The sequence below is a fragment of the Octodon degus genome, unplaced genomic scaffold (assembly GCF_000260255.1).
Source record: "Octodon degus isolate 3935 unplaced genomic scaffold, OctDeg1.0 scaffold00075, whole genome shotgun sequence".
Classification (NCBI taxonomy): domain Eukaryota; kingdom Metazoa; phylum Chordata; class Mammalia; order Rodentia; family Octodontidae; genus Octodon; species Octodon degus.
In genome coordinates, this window is record NW_004524651.1 from 1,275,081 (window position 1) to 1,283,207 (window position 8,127).

At 43.4% G+C, this 8,127-nt stretch overlaps 1 pseudogene; it reads right to left on the reverse strand.

Moving 5' to 3' along the window:
* Positions 1–6,712: 6,712 nt before the first annotated feature.
* LOC111817960 lies at positions 6,713–6,813 on the reverse strand (annotated as a pseudogene).
* Positions 6,814–8,127: the final 1,314 nt, after the last annotated feature.

Consider the following 8,127-nt stretch of genomic DNA (forward strand, 5'->3'; position numbering starts at 1 on the left):
ACGAAATATAAGAAGTAAAGCCATGCTGTTATGTTGAGCTGTAGGGACTCAGGTCAACAATTTCTGACATTGCCAGTCAAGCAGAAGACCCAATACTATTATGGGCTACTGGACTCTTTTAGAATATTTTGCTGGGTTTACACACCTATAATATTCAAATAACAGAACTTAACAACAAAAAGGGGATGCAGATGAATGTCCATTTTTTATCTGTGTATTCAAAGGGCTAAGATCAATATACAGTTACAATCTCTTAATGAATAGAGGGATTTGTTCTAATGGTGTTTGTAAGTAGGATATCATGTCTGCATCTTGTACAGCAATTAACCACTAGGAAGAAGATATACAATGTGTTAATTATTGAAATTGTCTCATTGTTTGGTTTGAAACTGTCTCATTGCTACTTGTTTCTCAATAAATTTATGGAAAAAAAGAAAGAATACAAAATAATAGGAAGTAAAGAGCAGAGAAAATAAAGAAAATAATTTTTTTAAAAGACAGGCTCTAGTTACATTGTCAAACTATCCTCATCCCCCAACTCCTCCCGCCTCAACCTCCCAAGTAGCTGGCATGACAGGCAGGCACTGCTGTACCTTAGAAGCAATTATAAAGGCATAAAATATTCTTATTTTTGTTTCTAGTCAGAGACATACAAAGCATCAGCAAAGGGGCGCGTGATCAGGCACTGGCATCTGTGGCTGCCAAAGGCACGAAGTGCAATCCTTGTGGAAGGCAACTTGACAGTAATTGGAGGATCAGCACACATGTCCTTTGATTTGACAATATAAAAATTTCCCAACAGCTCTCTTGCAGATTATTACAAAGCTTTAGAGGCAAAGCAGCTGATCATTGTTCCAATAGCCAGAGCTAAGGAAGATGTCCGACAGGAGGCAGATGGAGTAAATGACGGAGTGGATCAAAATAGGAGTCTTTCACGCCTTCCCCTTCTGTCTTCTAGGGAAATAACTTCATCTCGGATCATCTCTGCCCTCTCTCTCCACAAGGGAAATGGTCAGTAGCTTTTAGATTTTTGTCACTTACAATCATGAGAAGTATAGAGGGCACACAAAAAAGATTCGACGTTTGAGAAATCCAAACCAGCTCAGGGAAGGGAAGATGTCTGTGGAAAATGAAAGGTAAGCTTACGAGTTATGATCGGACCACACGTACCCTTCACAGGCACTGCTGAGGCAGGAAAACACAACTCGCTGGCCTGCTAGATGTCACATGTCCTCTGAATATTAACAATGAATTCCAAGAGACAAAAGAAGTTAAGGGCAGGACAAAGTGTCTTAAGAGAAAGCTCCCGAGAGACAGGAGAGCTCTTGAACCTGTGGCCACCGAGGCCATTGTCAGGGGTAATTTATACAACAAAATCACAACATGGTCTAAAGTAGCTCAAACTACACTGAGCCTATAGGATTACAAGTGTAGCTGCTAGTCTAATATTGAGCACAGAGAAACAGGTCACATAGCAAGGGTGCCTGTAAGAACAAGGGCGTTCGGGGGCCGGGAGGGGCGTGTGGGTCCAGGTGTCTGCTCTCCCCCCCGCAGATGCGATGTTTGTCTGGGCCCACCGGGCCAGGCAGTGCTCACTACAGTGTAATCTCAGGTCGCCACTCATCTCTAGGGAGACAATGATTTTCCATCCTGAGGCCTGGCTCTCTTCAGATGCCCCTGCAGCACAATTCTTTTTTCTCTTGTTGTTGCAGAACCAGGGATTGAACTCAGGCTCTTGCATTTGTCAGGCAAGCGCATATTCTACTGAGCCATCTCTCCAGCCCCTACAGCACAATTCTGATGCTTTTATTTTCTTTTATGCTGACCTCTTGGCAGCCCCCATCTCTCTCTGACTGTATATTAATTTCTATCTAAGTCGTCCATAATACTAGAAATCAAGGAAAGAGATTGTTTCGAAATTCTTGTTGATCAGTGATCTGGTTGTCATTGACTTGACAGTTCTGAGACTGACTCACGCCTGTCTAACTTCTGAGGTGTTCGGGAATTGTAATAAAACCCTTTATGGCTATTAAAAGTAGTGACATAGGCCAGGTGTGGTGGCATACGCCTGCAGTCCCGGCAGTTAGGAGACTGAAGCAGGAAGACTGCCAAGAGTTCAAGTGCAGCCTAAACCACATACTGAGTTCAAGGGCAGCCAGAACTACACAGCAAGCCCTTGTCTTGAACAAAACAAAAACTGTAGTGACATAGAAGGTCATATTGCAGGCTGAGGCTAGAACTCAATGTCACAGCACCTTCCTGGCCAAGTGCAGGGGCCTGAGTTCAATTTCCAGTACAGAGAGAGAGAGAGAGAGAGAGAGAAAGGTGGCTGGGGAGATAGCTTGGCAGTGTAAGCACCTGCCTGGCAAGCTCCAAGACCAGAGTTCAATCCCTAGTACCACATGCCATGCCTGCCTTGGAACCCAGGTTATGCTGTGCCAGCCACCAAAGCTGGACATGACGGTGCAGGCCTATAATCCCAGCGCTGGGGAGGCTGAAACAGGAGGATCGCTAGGAGTCTGAGCTGCATAGCAAGACCTTGTACCATATAAATAAGTAAATAAAAAATTTTAAAACATCTTTTTTAAATTTTCATTATTTATTTATTTTATTTTATTTATTTGTGGTACCAGAGATCGGACTCAGGACCTTGCACTTGCCAAGCAAACACTTATTCCACTGAGCTATCTCCCCAGCCCTTAAAAAAAATCTTTTTAGAGAAGAAAGAAAGAAACTCTTATTGCTAAATGTAAAAAAGCACAATGAAAATTGTGTGCTATACAGTATGCTTCTGCTTTCTTTAGAAATCTGTACTTACTATAAAAGCCACATTTTACACTTGCGTATATATTTTCAACTACATAGTTTAGGAAAGGGTGTTTCCACATACCTACAAGGATCGTGCTTCTAGTAATTTTGTTTTCCTTCCAGTTCTGTCCTTTATTATTCTGGACTCAACACCAAATGGCATTTATAAAGGTAGTGGCACTGAGTATTCTTTAGGCAAACAAAAAAGTCTTTCTTAGAATTTCAATCAGGTTAAAGCAATTTTCGTTAAAGGAGAAAACAACCACCAATGTAACAAGGATGATTCAGCCTGGTGAAATTAAAAGTGATTTCTAACAATTCTCATCTCTAAATTTTTATGGATTTTTGAAGTTCCTACCATGAGCAGGGAATTATGTGATCATCAAAAACCCTGTTTCCCTTAAAAATAAGGTAGTTTGTTTTCAAATATTTCATAGCTTTAGGGGCACTGGTGAAGCTGCAGTAGGAAAAAATATTCACGGCAGCTCTTTTAGCGTTTGGAGGTGGCTGTGCTGTAGCGTGTGGCATACCTGGGTTTCTGCCATCTGGGGCACCCACACGTCTCATGGTGCCTAACTGATCCTTTATTTGAATCAGTTATTTTATAATGGTGAATTTATAAAACTCCTAAAATTTTTTTAGGGGCCAGGGAGATGGCTCAGTAGAATAAGTGCTCCTCTGGCAAGTGCAAGGGTCTGAGTTCAACCCCCAGTTCAGCCAAAAAAAGAAAAAAAAGAATTTAGAGAAATATTGCTGAAATGTGTGCTATAACATGAGATTCATAATAGGTGCACATTGTAAAAAAAATTCTTTACAAATTTAAATTAATATAACAATAAAAATCGTCTAAAACAAAAATGAAGAATTTACAGATCAGTCATACAATAGTTCATGCTGTGCGAAAATCAAGAAACTTACATTCATATAATTAGAAATCTCAAAGTAAAACTCTTAAAATTAAAAAAAATACATTAAAAATCAGTCAGTAGGGCTGGTGAGATGGCTCAGTGGTCTAAAGCACCTACTTAGAACAAGCTTAGCAAAGCACAGGGACCGCGGTTCAATCCCCCAGCACCACATGCCAGCCAGCCCCGCCCCCTGGTGGGCTGAGCTGGCCACACACACACAAATAAATAAATAAATAAATAAAATTTAAAAAAAAAATCAGTCAGTAGCCTTTGACTGTGCTCACGCTGCTTGCCGCGTAGTTAGGCTGCTAACTTCAGTTGGCCTTGATTGTCTAAATAGCTGGCTAGCTCAACCTGACCACATCCAGCTATAGCGTCTGTGTTTTTTCACTTAAAGTATGTATATATCTAGTTTTTATTTTGGCTTGCTTCAAGGACCTTACACTTTCTGCCCAGAACAGGCTGGCCCAGTCAAGGATGCCTTCAACTCTACCTCTTCTGCTCAAACCTCCTCTCCCACAAAATGGTCCTGTCTAATGATAAACAATTCCTTTTAAGTAAACCCGCTTAAAATAAATCTGCCTGGCAACATATGACTTGATTCTTGGAATCATGCAACCAATCATGGACTAACCAGATAGTAACTCTGTACTTCCTGTTTTCAAATTATATTTAAACTGAAGAACTCCAAACTCACTCTGGACTGATGGTTTGGAACTAGTTCCCAGCAGCCCACTAGAGTTCCATTAAAGTCACTTTCCAAACTCTTGGTGTGGAGCGTTTTCTTTTTGGTCCTGGATTTCTTCTGCAGCAATATAATAAAGGTAGCTCGGGGCTTTTCTCCATTAGAACTTTACGAAAATTGAAAAGGGTAGCCATCTCACCAGGACCCAGGAAAGACATTACAGCAATGGTTCTAGAACTTGACAGTACAACAGAAGCACATGAAGGGCTTGTTAAAACACCCAGGGCTGGGCCCAGGCCCATCGCTCCTTTTTATTACTATTCTCTAGTGTATACAGTACAGGGTCTATGGGGTCTCACTACACAGATCTGCGTCCTAGTGATTCTCCTGTTTTCAGCCTCCCAAGCTCTGGTATTGCAGGAGGGGACCACCACACCCAGTCTCAATTGCTGTCTCAGTGCACCCTGGGGGCGGGCCTGGCACTGCGCGCTGGGGATCAAACCCCGGTCTCTGTGTCTGCCTAAGCAGGCACTTTAGTCCGCTGAGATATCTGGCCAGCCCCTGGCCCCCCGCTTCTTGACCCATTAGAATAATCCTGAGGTTTTGCATTTCTTTTAAGATTCTTTTTGTCTCCAGCTTTATTTTTAGTAGTCCACATTTACAGTACATGGTGACTACATTCTTTGTGGGGAGTTGGTTCACATATGTTCTCAATCTTTTGGTACCCCTCACCCCTGCCTCAGGTGACCCTACAACCAATAGTACTTTGTCCTCAGCAGGAACTTCAGGTTTGGTGAAGGAGTCACCATGGAAGATCCAGGGCCATAGCTCCATCCCAGGCCAGGGGGGTAGGCGTCTCTGGGTCCAGCAAGACAGGCGGCAAGAAAGCCACAGCTGCCCAGCACTTGTAGGCTGGGGACAGGGAGGCCTCAGCCACCCTACAACTGAGTTGGGTCATCGCTACACATGGAAACTTAATCTCTTCATTGTAAACAGGTTTCCACTGTTGAGAATGAGGCCCTTACCTTCCTTTTTTAAACTTCATTTTGACTTTAGTGCATGGTGAAAGGCATGGATCTAATTTTACTTTCAGCATGTGGAAAGCCAGTTTTTCCAGCACCATTTTTAAATTTTTTTTTGGCGGAACTGGGGATTGAACTCAGGCCCTTACACTTGCCAGGCAAGCACTTATGCTACTGAGCCATCTCCCTGTTCCCTATTGTTATTATTTTTATTCATTTTAATGAGAAAGAAAGATAAAATAGCAATGAAACAGTTTCAAAACAGGTTAGTAGGATGGTTACAGTAATTAATACACTGTATATTGTTGTCCTCATAGTAGTTATTCAGAGGAAAGATGCAGACATGATATCTTGTCTAAGCAATATTAATACAGCAATGTATTAATTATTGAAAGTGTGCTAGTAATCGATTTTGAAACTGTCTCGTTGCTATTTGTTTCTCAATAAAATTATTTTTAAAAATAAACAATATTAGTACAAACTTTCTCAGTGAACTAAGAGAAAGTAGCTATATATCTATTTTAACTCTCATGTGTATATATATATTTTTCCCTCTTTTTTTTCCACAACAAAACGAACCTTTATTTACACTTTTGTGAAGTTAGTAACACATGTTGCCTAGCAACTGACAGCTAACCTTAACCAGGCAGGATGTTCATCTCAGGAGTGAGGTAGCTTGTTTGCTTTAGGCGCTGGGCCAAGTCCCACCTACACATATTTGATTGATTTCCTAGCTTCCTGGCTCCCAACATATTCCCCTTTTTCGTTTAGTTTTGTCAGAGATGGGTGTTCCACTGCAGTTAGAGAAGCGGTATTTGGAGACATCTTTAAAAGACCTTTTCATACTTGAAGCCTATATAAATATTGTAAGTACTTGAATTCAGCAAAATAACCCATATAATCCAATAGTCCATAACAGTATTGGGTTATCAGTAGAACTGGCAATGTCAGAAGTTGCTGACTTGAGCCTTTTACAGCTCAGCATATTAATATGGCTTTACTTTTTATACCTTGTGGTTCTATTTTTCTCTCCCCCACCGCCCCAACCTTTTCCCCATCCTAGTTTTTCCTTCCCTTTGAACAGGTTATTTCCCTTTCACAGTATCTATTTTGCCTTTCAGATTTTATTTACACTTTCCAGTCCTTACACTTGAAAGACACCACGATGTTTGCACATGCAGGTCTGATTTATTTCACTTCTGAATATGGTCTCTGGTTGCATCCATTTGCCTATAAAAGCCTCAAGTTTTCTTTTTTATAGCTCAGTAATACTCCATTGTGTAAAAATAAAAAGTATGGAATGCTTCACAAGTTTACGTGTCATCCTTGCGCAGGGGTCACATTAATCTCTGTATCCGTCCAGGTTTAGTTTATGTGCTGAAGTGAGCACTGTAATTTTCACTGTACAGATCTTTTACCTCCTTTGTTGCATTGATTCCTAAGTATTTCTTTTTTCTTCCGTCGTTTTTATTTTTGTTTTTGTGAAAGGTGTGGTTTCCCTAATTTATCTCTTGGTGTGCTCTTGTTTGTGTATAGAAATGCAAATTCAAGGGCTGGGGAGATAGCTAGGGTAAGTGCCTGCCTGGCAAGCGCAAGCTCCTGAGTTCGGTCCCCAGTACAAAAAAAAAAAAAAAAAAAGCCATCAGAAATGCGAATTCAGCAGCATAGCAGGATATGAAGTCTTTTTTAACTTGAAAATGGCTCTGATGCATTTTAGCAGCCTGCATAATTGAAAGTTGAGGGAAAGTTATCGAAAATGTGTAGCACCAAAATAAGTACAAGACAGAAGTATATAACAAGTACATGGCTCAAAAACGAAGATGTCTCTCTTTTATTTTTGTATGCCTGACTTCACTGAGAACTTAAAACGCACTATGGTAAACCCTTAGGCTTTTTCTCGCCCCAGCGCCGGGCTGGGCGCGGCTCGGCCAGCAGGTGGCGCGCTCCTCGCGCTTTGCCCAGTGTGGTCCTGAAAACGTAAGCAGAGGGCGGCAGAGGCGCCCGCCCCTCCGCGGGATCACACCGGGTCACGCCACTGCGCATCACCATCGCCAGTTTTGCTACCGATTCCTTTTGCGCAACCGGGCTTGGGAAGGAAAATCGCTAAGCTCTTACCCAAGCCAAAATAAACACGCAGTGCATTAGGGACGGGGCCTAATCTTCTGGTTGATTGCAAGGTCTGGCTAAAGCACCAGGCTGCGCAGGCTGGGCTCGAGTTTGCGATCCTGCTGCCTCAGCACCCCTGGAGTGCAGGGACTGCAGGCTTGCTCCAGGACGCCCGGGAATGAGGTCTTCGTTGGGGAAAGCGGCTCCAAGCATTCTTACGGCTAAAACCTTCTCACCCTGTCCAACCTCGGAGAGAAAAGGAAAGGAATGGAGGTAAAGCACCGAGGCCACAGACTGCTAGCGCAGCTCCACAGATATCCTCCCGGGCTGGATTCGAGAGGCTCAGCTGCCCGGGTGTGGGAGACCCGAACCCCACGCCGCGAACCGGAGGCCGCGGGGCCGAGGACCTGGGAGAAGTCGCTGGTGTCTGAGGGGCAAGCTGGGCTCGGCCCCGCCCCCAGTCAACCCGCCCTAAGGCCCCGCCCATAAAGGGCGGAGCCTCGCCCCGCCCGCCTTCCTGGCCTGCGCGCGCAGCCCGGCCCCGCCCGCGCTGGCTCCCTCCCTAGTCTGGCGCCGGACCTGAAGGGCTGCGTCAGGG